The following is a 12,875-nucleotide window of genomic DNA, read 5'->3' as shown; positions in this document are numbered from 1 at the left end:
TGAGTATTATACGAGGGCTGTTCAATAAATAATGTCCTGAACTGTATGACATACAATACAGATATCATATGACATTAAGCTTGACTTTCTCTTATCATTGAATCTTTAATGAATTTATAACAGTTAATGTGACCACTTTTCATCTCATAGTTTCATTGTGAGAAGCTGGAAAACAAGGGCTATTCGGATCAAGAAATATTCACCGAAGTATGTGAAATTTAAAGCAACCAATGCCTGTTTTATATACAAATGAGCAGGTGGATTTCAATGATAAAAAAATTATTTAATGGGCATCAAAAATGGGTGCCGTCTTTGTCAACAAAAAATTATAACAACTCGTGTACCGTTTGCCAAATTTCAACAAATAATATTTGATGATGTATGATTGACTTTAAGACACATAGAAAATTTTATTTTCATCATTTCGGGAGTAGTTTACTCTGTTTTTAAGAAACGTTTGACGGTAAAAAATAAAAGTGAAAACGACAGCCTGTACGAATGTCCTAACAGTTATTTTAGAATATCAGTAATAGACCCTTTTCCTGTGACATATTTTGCCTAGGAGTTATTCCCCTTAGCCGCCATCTTGTAGGGCAAAGTAGTGAATTTACCTCTTTGGGCAACCAATTTTAAGCATGCATGCAAGAAATATATGGGGGAAAAATTCACAATCTTATAATCATGAATTAATAGAGGCTTTAAAAAATGTATATTCATAAGACCAGAAGTCTCTGTCGAGACTGTAGCTCTACTGGTTTGTACTTATCAAAAACCATTGCACTATTTTATGTATCTTTGTGTAGTCTACCTGTGTGCCAACTTATTTTGAAATCAAACTAAAACTGTACAAGGAGTAGCATTTCAAAAGAATTTCACAGAAAATTCTATTTTTAGTAACCATGGTAACACCGTTCATCGAAATCAAAAACCGATGCACTATTCCATGTATCTTAGTGTAGTCTACTTGTTTGCCAAGTTGTATTGAAATCAGACCAAAATTTTAGGAGGAGTAGCGTTTTAAAGAATTTAACAGAAAATTCTATTTTTAGTAACCATGGTAACACCGTTCAACGAAATCGAAAACCGATGCACTATTCCATGTATCTTAGTGTAGTCTACTTGTGTGCCAAGTTATATTGAAATCAGACCAAAACTGTAGAAGGAGTAGCGTTTTAAAGGAATTTCACAGAAAATTCTATTTTTAGTAACCATGGTAACACCGTTCATCGAAATCAAAAACCGATGCACTATTCCATGTATCTTAGTGTAGTCTACTTGTGTGCCAAGTTATATTGAAATCAGACCAAAACTGTAGAAGGAGTAGCGTTTTAAAGGAATTTCACAGAAAATTCTATTTTTAGTAACCATGGCAACACCGTTCATCGAAATCAAAAACCGATGCACTATTCTATGTATCTAAGTGTAGTCTACTTGTGTGCGAAGTTATATTGAAATCAGACCAAAACTGTAGAAGGAGTAGCGTTTTTAATGAATTTCACAGAAAATTCTATTTTTAGTAACCATGGCAACACCGTTCATCGAAATTAAAAACCGATGCACTATTCTACGTATCTTAGTGTAGTCTACTTGTGTGCCAAGTTATATTGAAATCAGACTAAAATTGTAGGAGGAGTAGCGTTTTGAAAAATTGTTTACAGACAGACGGACAGACAGACGGACGGACGCCGGACGCATTACTATCGCATAAGCTCTTCTGGTCTCTGACCAGTAGAGCTAAAAAATAGCATTATCTTTACCTCAGTAACCAGCATAACAAATTGAACTTGGTTAAATAAAAAGTACTTGGTTAAGTAAAAAAGGGATCTGAGAATGTTGCCCTACAATATGGCGGCTAAGGGGAATAACTCATAGACAAAATATGTCATAGGAAAAGGGTCTATTGTGGTTATCCACTTTTATTTGATATTCAAACAGGTAATCAAACTTGAATCTATTGCTTGAAACCCCCAAAACAACATTTACCATAAGATGTACTTGATAAAAACAGCGAAGGTCTGACAAGAGCAAAGAATTGCAAGAGCACAAAGACAGATTTATATGCAATTTTCTTAAATATTAGTGGTTTTGTTGTTCAAATTCGTATTCGGGGAGACAGTTTAATTTCTGGAGGAGTCTAGAATGCAAATTCTTTGCAAAAAAATTGAAAGGTTTATTAGAGGAAGGACCCAGAATCAGGAATCCACTACATTAAATTTCTTTATGAAAGCGTCCAAACCCGCACGCCCTGAAGAGTAAAGGAGTTTTCGGGCTAAACAGAAAGTCAATGTTTTTTCACATTAACAATATTCGCCAGATCTTTGACCTTTTGACTTGTTTCTATTTCCAAACTTGAAAAAAAAACACCTTTCAGAAGAAAGAAACAAGTCCAGGAAATCATAGGATCTGCCATTTTCCAGTATACTAAAGGTCATACCCAAAAATGAGTTATAAAAACAATCAGAAATTGGATAAAAAATGTTACAAACATGTTTTAATTAAAATAGTATATGAAGTTAAATCATAAAGACTAAATCATTGAAAAGCGTCTTTTGCTTCTTTCCGAGCACCGAGGACATTATTTATTGAACAGCCCTCGTAGAGCAGAGCTACCACAGACTTATAAAATGGAAACAGGATCAGGTTTCATGAAGGTTTCGAACACAACTGCTACATGCCCCTAGTCACAGTGAGAATATAATGGCCTACCAGTTTGTGTGAAATATCAGTCAACATTCATTCACCATTCGATGCAAGATACACAAAGAGATTGTATCGACAGTAAAATATGAGAAATGTTTCCTTTAAATGGAATATTGATATCCTTGTATCGTTAACTCATTTGTCATCTGCCGGTCTCGTTTCAGAAATAAATAATATTTGTTCGTCTATTTATCATTGATGTCTGAAATATATCATTGTTGAATTGAAAAATATTTTTCTTAAAATCTTTTTTGTGGTGCTTTGATAGGAAAGAATAGAAGACATTGTTATACCTTTAACAATTTGTTCCTATACAAATCTATACGAAAAAAAGTCTAACATTTCTAATGTTTTGGTGAGCGGGCATATAAAAATCGATGTTGGACCGCCTTTTCATTCGTTGGTGTTCAACAGCGACTGGCCTGAATTGTTACATCACGGAAGACAGTACAGAATACATGTATGGCAAAAAATAAAATAAAATGAAAGGTATAACAAAACATTTATTGCATGACTGAGTTCGTGGGTTAAATGCATTTTGTCGACCCTCGAACCAAACTGTCTGCATTCAGGCTAACGGCTGCAGGCAGACAGTTTGGTTCTTGGGTCCGACAAAATGCATGTTGCCCTCGAACTCAATCAATAAATGTATATTGGTGTGACATTTGTATCACCTCAAACGCCTCTTCAAAATTTCTGGTATACTCAAGTGTAAGCTTAGGCGGGAAATACTCAGTAAAAGGCATAAAATGGATACATCCGAAAGAGGTTTAGGATATTTTTTCTCTCATATTAATGTATTTTGAAAAGCAGCTGTATGTGAATCATTTATATACATGTACTTTGTTCATATCCACATGTATGAAGGTCTATGTACCTTAAAGTTAAGTCAAGTGGCCCAATGGCAATTTAACACCATACCTGGGTTTTTTTTTTCTCAAGAAAGTAACAGTTTAGAAAAACCTCAAATGTATAAACCTGAAATGACGATAGTTTTTGCATAAACATGCAGAAGAATTCTGCAAAACAAGGTTTACACAGACACACATTAAATCGAGCTATTTTCCTGCCAAATTCTGTAATAATCTTTATGTTTATCCACTCCTAAGGAAACTCAAACAGACGAACTGATTAATCATGTAACAAGATTTGCATAAAAATTCAAAAATAACAAGTGAAAAGAAATTCATGGAATGTGGGTCATTGACAGTTGGTGTTGTCTGTATAGAGAACTTGGACCGATTAACCCCCACCCTTCAGACATAGGAGAGAGAAGCCTGTAGCTTACAACTGTACCAGCAATGAAGATATACACTGTTGTGTGGGCGTGCCTAATCTGTTTGGAGGTACACGTGGCAGTGTCATTTCCTCAATTAGGTAATATTGTGTAGATTTGTTTTTGCTATATATATATACAATGTAATTGACAGTTTGATACACTCTGTAAATAAAAAAAAATGATTTTTTTTTCGTGAATGCACAATGCATTACTCCTTTTTTTTTTTTAGAAGAAGAACCTGAATTCATTTGTAATAATAATTGTGATAAAAGAAAGCATCCACTAGCTGTGAGGAATCGTTTAAAGAATTTGTAAAATTATTTTTAAGATTTCCAATACGTACTATTTTCTGAATAAAATTTAACTGAACTTCTGTATACATTGAATGCATAAATAATAATTTAAGGATGCCTTTTGAGAGTGCTTTGTTTCAAAACTCTTAATAAAAAGAAAATTTTGTTCCACTTAAAAAAAGTATATATACTTCAAGATAATGTCAGAATTATTTTTCAAGATATCAAAAGTAGCGTTTATTTGAATATAGAATTAGCGGGTTATGTAATTTTTTCTGCAATAGCTGCGACGTTAATTTTCGTACTAATAACAAAAAAAAAAAAAACAACAAAAAAAAAAAAAAAAAAAAAAAACAAACAAACAAAAACAATCAAACAAAAAAAAAACAAACAAACAAAAAAAACCATTTTATTACTTAAATTTATACCTACATAAATATTCATTTAAAAGTATGATTTAAAAGATTAATAATTGTATTATTAATACATCCTAGTACGTTTCATTCATGGAACAGCCTTTGCTCAAGAGAAAATATTCAGTGGATGTAAATATTTTCTAACTTTGCGACGTTTTCATGAAGTTTTTCGAGTGATGAAAGAACATCCCTAAGACACGTACAACTGAATTTATTTTTTTAGCTTAGATGTACAAGTGCATCATATTAAATTTTAAATTCCATAACTAACTTCATTTTTTCATCATTTTTACAGGTAACTATGCTTGCTTAGATAAACAGATCGGTGATGATAACTGTTCGTTCTACAGACGACTGTATGACGTCACTGAGGCTGAACTCTTCTGTTCCCATTGGGGTCGTTATTGCTGTCTATCCTGCTTGGAGATGAAAATGGACATGGAAAGGAGGCAGAAGTAGCAAATATATTTAGATCAGAGTGTAATTTTCTATATTTCTTTGTTATTATGTTCCCCAAACGGAGTTTGGGAACATATTGTTTTTACTCGGTTTCTTATTATTATGTTCCCCAAACGAAGTTGGGGAACATATTGTTTTTACTCTGTTTCTTATTATTATTATTAAGGTCTTCCGTCTTCACGGAAGACCTTATAGTGATTCTATTGTTTCTTATTATTATTATTTTTCTTATTTTTTTGACTTTTTAATTTTGTGCACGCGATTTCTCAAAGACTACAGCCTGAAATTAAATGAAATTTTCAGAACAAATGTGTTGTAACATGAATTTATTATATCCGAGAGATTTTTTGGAAAGTCACTTCCGGTGCCAAGTTATGGACAATTTCCTGAAATTAAAATGACATTTTGTCCTCGATATAACTTTAAAACGGTAAGAGATATCAAAGTGAAATTTTCAGGGATTATAGATCGTGATAGATACTAGCCAGGACGCGACCTTTCGTTCGTCGTCAATACTTCCTGTCGTTAGGATATGCAAATTGAAAAAATCGTATTTTCTAACTTTTTGGTTTTCCAATATTTTTCATTCATTTTGGGAATATTAATAGTGACTCTTCTATAGATGCCTACTATATAATTTGTTTGAACATTGGTTAATCTGAACTCTAGATATTAATATTTGAAAATCTGAAGCGGACCCAAGATGGCGGCTCTCTCTGTCAACGCCGCCATTTCGCGAGTAGGGGCTTATGGAGTCAGTTGCGCGTTTGACTAAATGATACATGGAAAGTAAAAACACTACGTGGACTTTCACCTATTAGTACACTGCAATTCAGTGACAATCTTAAAACTTAATTTCCGTTTACTGCTTTGGTGTAATTGGGCTAGATACGTGTGTGCAATGTGTTTTTACTTTCTTAACGTCGAAATAAAATAAAGGCGATAAAAAGTTGTTTAATTTAATATTTAATTTAATTGAAGCTATCACACCTATTTGATAGATCAGTCCAAAGGATAGGCACGAATATTTACTCGTGGTGTTTGTTGCCAGATTATGAATAGTGGCCCGCCTTTTATGATTCTTAGACAGGTGTACTGTTGCAGGCGTACTGTATACATAACTATATTTAGAGCAGTATTTAAAATTTATTCGTTTTTCACAAAAGTAACCACTGTGTTTTCCGCGCACACTTGAGTCATATTAAAGTAATGCAAGAGACAAAAATAAAAAAATCCTTTTTTAAATAAAATCGTCTAATGGAGTTTATATTAACATTGTTATCTCAAAGATATTGAACATTGAACATAAATGAAATCTGATTCCTTGACCGTTAAAGGGCGAGACATGTCTTTCATCGAACCATTTCTACCTTTTCATGAAGGTGTAAAGAATCGGGTTAGTTCACTTTGGGGATAAACGGGTAATTAAAAAAAAGTTAAAAATAATTACCATTTCACTTCTTCTGTGTTACTTATCTATATATGACATGGAATATGTACAATTTGTTAAATATATATTCTAAACCTCGAAATTTAGGCTTAAAGAACGTTCCTTTCTCTTTATTCTATTGAAGCTATCACACCTATTTAATGAAACATTCCATAGAAAAGGCGTGCAGATTAACTTGTGGCGTTTGGCGCAAAATTATAAATTGTGGCGCGCCTTTCATGATTCTTAGACAGGTGTATTGTTGAAGAAGTATACTAAAGTACATTTAGAGCAGTGGACTCAAACGCGTAATTTAAGCATGTTGGGAATAAAGAGGAAAAAAGCGCGTCGGATTTTCACGCTGGCGACCTGGGTTAAATCCCCTTTGTGACCAAATTTTTTATCACTTTTTCAGCTCGATTTTAGGTTCTTTTCCTGAAACGGACGGAAGACCTCTCGTTGCTCGCAACGAGATCGTTTCTAGTTATTATTATTATTATTATTATTATTCTTTTTTCTTCTTATTTCTTCTCCGGTACTTTTTTGTCCGGAAGTGTTCTCAGAAACTGTTCACCAAACTAAGTTAAAACCTATTTAGGGTTAGTAGGCATGTTGTGTAGATGTGCCGAACGAAGGTCATTTTGCGCGCATTCGCATGCACGTGCGGGCGCGTGCAATGAGTATACGCGCTGATATATTTAATATGGTTGTAACTTTTATATTTTTTGATGAAATGTTTTGAAACTCATTTTATAAAGATATATAAGTTGTGTACATAAGATGACATGGTCAAATTTGCATGAACTCACGTGCATGCACGTGCACTTTGCTCTGATTGGCTGAAACAGAAATCTTAATATCTTTTTTGTTTTATGATGAAATGCTTTGAAACTTATAACATAGACATGTATTAGGATGTACTACAATATGATATATAAAATTTTTCATGAAATCACGCGCATGCACGTGCGCTGCAATCTGATTGGCTGAAACTTTAAATGACTATAACTCCCTTGGTTTTCAACCAAACAGCATGGGATTTACAACATAGATAGACATAAAGGACTCCTACAAGATGGTATGGTCAGCATTCACATGCATGCACGTGCGTGCACGTGCGCTTTGCTCTGATTGGCTGAAACAAAAATCTCAATATCTTTTCTGTTTTTTTACAAAATGCTTTTACATTTAAAACATAGGCATAGGCATAGATGTCCTACAATATGATATATAATAATTGTCGTGGAAACATGCGCATGCACGTGCACTGCAATCTGATTGGCTTAAACTTTAAATGGCTATAACTCCCTTGTTTTTTAACCAAACAGGATGGGATTAAGAACATAGACAGACATAATGGACTCCTACAAGAAGGTATGGTCATCATGCACGTGCGTGCACGTGCATATGACTAAAATAGTGTAGACAAGATGTTATCGTCATTACGCTCATGTAATCACATGCGCACGCCTGCATTGCTTATATTTGAAATACTTGGTATACTTTTGGGAAAACGTTGTTTACGTCTTAAATGCATAGATTTTGCCTTCTTTAATGAAACTTACAGGGAATATGGCACGAGAAGGGAGTTGGGGAGCGTTTGGGGAACATCTGTAACGGTTCCCGTTACAATTAGCACTAGTTATTATTATTATTATTATTCTTTTTTTTCTTCTTTGTTCTCCGGTACTTTTTTGTCCGCGAGTGTTCTCAGAAACTGTTCACCCAACTAAGCTAAAACCTTTTTAGGGTTAATAGGTGTGTAGTGTAGGTGTGCGGAACGAAGGTCATTTTGCGCGCATACGCATGCACGTGCGTGCGCGTGATATGAGTGAAATGACCGATATACTTAATATAGCTATAACTTTTACATTTTTTAATGAAATGATTTGAAACTCATTCTATAAAGATATATTAATAGTGTAGATAATATGACACTGTCAAATTAGCACGAACTCACGCGCATGCACATGCGCTTCGCTCTGATTGGCTGAAACAAAAATCCCAATATCTTTTCTGTTTTTTGACGAAATGATAAGAAATTTAAAATATAGGCATACTTTAGGATGCTTTACAATGTGATATATAACAATTGTCTTGAAAACACGCGCATGCACGTGCGTTACAATCTGATTGGCTTAAACTTTAAATGGCTATAACTCCCTTGGTTTTGAACCAAACAGGATGGGATTTAGAACATAGACACATATAATGGACTCCTAGAAGAAGGTATGGTCATCATGCACATACATGCACTGATTGGCTGAAACAAAAATCTCAATATTTTTTCTGTTTTTTGACGAAATGCTATGAAATCTAAAATATATACATACTTTAGGATGTACTACAATATTATGTATAACAATTATCGTGAAAACACGCGCATGCACGTGTGCTGTAATCTTATTGGCTAAAAATGTAAATGGCTATAACTCCCTTGTTTTTCAACCAAACAGGATGGGATTTAGAACATAGACAGACATAATAGACTCCTACAAGAATGTATAGTCCTCATGCACGTGCATGCACGTGAAATGAATAAAATTAAAAATACGCTTAAATGAGTTTATTTCTTAATACTTCTGCATTAATTGATTTGATATTAAGTATATTAAAATATATAAATAGTGTAGACAAAACGATATGGTCATTACGCACATGCATTCAGATGAGCACGCGTGCAATGCTAAAATTTATTGCATAAAGTGTGTCTTATTTAATAGCGCTTGCAGCGAATATGGCACCAAAAGGGAGTTGGGGAGCGTTTGGGGAACATCTGTAACGGTCCCCGTTACAATTAGCCCTAGTTAACTTTATAGTTACTTCCATTCATATCTTGGCACCACAGAGTCTGACATATGTTTCTATTTTGATATCATACAAGAAAAAAATTACATAGAAACTTTTTGATTAACGTGATGATCAACTTTTTCATCGACAACTTCCATTTCTTACATAGCAATATGTACCCATATCAGAGTCTACAGGGGTTACAATTTCTCCCTCTTGATTCAGTAAGCAAGAGCATGCTCAAGCACGTATGCTCAATTTTCAAATGAGGCAATGTACTGATCAACAAGTTGATGAAACAAGAAGTTCAACAGTCTTGTTAAATTTTGAAGTCATATTCGCGCACGTTCCACTATTCGATAAGCAAATACAGTCTACCATTAGGTCTAATGCTGACTGGTGTTTTTCGTATATTAATTGTTAGGGTATTATTTACGCCCAATCATGACAAGGGGCACACAGCGGATGTGACCTATCGACTGTGGATGTTTTTTCCTCCATATCAGTGGCACCTGATCAAAAATATGATGCTTTTGACTGCTCCCGATTTGTTTAGTTTAAAAAGACTTTGAGCTTGAATACTAGTTAGCCGTCCGCTATATCCAAATGTACATGTACATGTATAATTATGTTTTAATATTACAAAATCAGTCTCAATATGACGTCCCTTCAGACAAATATAACTATATTGTGACAAAATAATTTCACCTGCCATTTTCCCATGTGCACATTTTATAATGCAACCATAAAAGAATCGACAGCTGTGGTCTATATGTAAACCAACATTCATTTAGATGATCAAAATTTTAGAGTCCACATGCATGTATGACACCTTTTCGGAAAAATATTATGCATACGACAAATCGTCGATATGACAACCACGGAATAGACAGACATCACGCGTATAATGTTTTGAAGTTTATGAATTAATTTGTCACCTTTTTATGAACCTGGCATTTATATATTTTTATATCAATATTACATGTATAAATATCTACTAAAACCTTGATTTATCAGGTTACATACATGTAAGTCCAGGATTTCAGCACGTGCATGGCGTTAAATCACGAGCCTTTTTGTCAGCAATCAGACATTTTTTTATCAAATATTTCAGCTATTTTTTGCATTTGTTTTTGAATCGAATTATTTGATGATCATACATTCCACACGCGCATGACGTTTTTAACCTTTCTTTACATAAATAAAAAATTCCCCATACTATATGCATGTGGTTCATGGAATTTTTATTTATGAAAAGAAAGGTTAAAAACATCATATCTTCCCGTTTTTCATATTAAATGAATTTATTAATTTTGATTTATGTTAATTGATCACTGAAATTTTAAGGTAAAAGAATGCACAGAAAGTTTATTAAGCATATGCACAGTTTAGCAATAAAAGTTTTTTTTATTTATAACAATGAATTTAATTTCTTTAGACGCTTTCTTGGGGAAATAATTTTAATGCTAATAGAAGTTTATTTTTGTGGTCTATTTGATGCCGTTGTTTTTGATATTTGATTACAGTGTATTTTCTTTTTTTCAGGGCGTTATAACAAAAGAAACGTGCTATTTTCTTTGAAAGTTTGTTCAAAATGGACTTATATACAGAGATGTATATTTTTTGGTGTCAGTTAAAAATTTTATATTGTGTTCACATGTGTATAAATAATAAATAATAATGGAAATATGTCACGCAGAGCATTCCATTGTATCATCGGGCTGTACAAATAGAAGCACCTGCACCAAGATGTTGGTTGTCAAATAAAACTTATTTTATTATTTTTTTTAAATGTTTCATTTATTTTGATATACTAGTATACATGTAATTATATAAACATGATTAAGCTACATCTTGATAATCAAATTTTTTATCGCCTTTATTTTTTCGAATAATTTTTTGTTTTAATTTAAGCATATACATGTATATTATTATGCATAATATTTAGTAAAAGATATTCACACATTCATTACTTTGAATATATTTTTAAAAAGCACAATATAAATTGACTTCTTGTGAACTTACAAATTACATACTAAAAATATTGGCATTCCAGATTTTCTGTTTAAGGTATAAGAAATCATTTTTGCTTGTCTCATTAAAACTGAAATTTGTCATTTTTAATCAATAGATTTTGAAATGAATAAAAAAGGCATAAACATTGTTAATATTTATAATTTAAAAAAAAAAACAAACAAACAAACGCAGTACCGTTACAGTACTAAACTGCTTCCGAAATGGATGACTACTATCTTTCAGAGTAAATTTTCATGGATGAAAAAAAAATCCATTCCAATTACTTTTCAACAAACACAAAATTCTATCTTATACCGGTACTGATCATGCCATTTGACAGACTTTCATGAAAAATTACCTTAAGAGTCCAAAATGATTAGATACACATACATGCACTATGAAACTACAATGATATTTTTCACACACACACTCATACTTCTATTCAATGTGGTATAAATATGAAAAATATATTTCATTTGTATTTTTGACTAACAAGAGGCCTATAGGCCACAGTGCTCACCCAAGTAACTGTGGCCCTTTTTCTTTGTTAGCAAATTCTTTTCCCTACATATTTCCATATAAAATTTTATTACCATTGTGGCCCCATTCTGTCCTCAGGGGTCATGGTTTGAACACACTTGAATCTACTCTACCTGAAAATGCTCTGTATATTAAAATATGATTAGCCACTTCCTTTCTATTCTTCTTCAGAAGATCTTAAAATTTAAAGAATTTTCCAATTCATACACGATGACATTTAAAACTTTGATAAGCCATAGTGGCCACATCATGTTAGGGAACCTCAGAGGCCAGGATTTGAAAAAAAATGTGGATCAACACGACCTATGAATACATTCCATATATAGATACGATCATGGCATTGCTGTTCTTGAGAAGATTTTTGAAGTTCTTTATCACCCTTAGTTTCTCCACTGGAATGGGATCATCATTAATTTTGTATAAACTTGAATCAACACTATCAAGAAGCTTTCACATTAGTTTTTACTTTTTCTTTTTTTATCTTCACATGGAAGAGAGAGTGATCCTTCATTAAAACAAGAGGCCCATGGGCCTTATAGGTCACCTGAGCATCATGCAACAACTTTCCAATGATTGAATTTGGTTCATGTTTTAAACTAAATGTCACGGCATTCACAACTTTGAAAGAGGCACCATTGCTCATCATAAATATACACTTAGCAATTGTTTAGTTTGGTTACTTAATACCTATAGGCAGGGTAGGGGAACAAAAAATGCATTAGTTTACAACCAATCAGTAATTTTCAGCAATAATCAGTAGCGCCCCTCCCATACATGAAGCCCTGAACCTAGGTCAAAGGGAATCCTTTCGTATCAAAAATGTTTGATTAATACACATATGCCAAGGACCAGATTTCAAACAATTAATTCATTTTCAGTATTTAAGTAGACCCCCTCTTTGGTACCCCTGACCCAGGGGCATTAAAATTCACAATTCTGGAAGAAGGGTTCTC

The 12,875-nt window shown here is 33.2% G+C and overlaps 1 long non-coding RNA gene across 1 annotated transcript; it reads left to right on the top strand.

Annotated features, from left to right (window-relative positions):
* The first annotated feature begins 3,870 nt into the window (after positions 1-3,870).
* On the top strand, positions 3,871-11,152 carry LOC134230661 (uncharacterized). The gene is made up of 3 exons (XR_009984395.1): positions 3,871-4,077; positions 4,984-5,168; positions 10,912-11,152. It is a non-coding gene; the product is annotated as an uncharacterized LOC134230661 (long non-coding RNA).
* The last annotated feature ends 1,723 nt before the right edge of the window (positions 11,153-12,875 follow it).

Source organism: Saccostrea cucullata, unplaced genomic scaffold (genome assembly GCF_032062105.1).
Source record: "Saccostrea cucullata isolate Sc308-1 unplaced genomic scaffold, CSIRO_AGI_Scuc_v1 ctg144, whole genome shotgun sequence".
Taxonomy (NCBI): Eukaryota; Metazoa; Mollusca; class Bivalvia; order Ostreida; family Ostreidae; genus Saccostrea; species Saccostrea cuccullata.
This window is presented reverse-complemented; position numbering and strand designations above follow the sequence as displayed.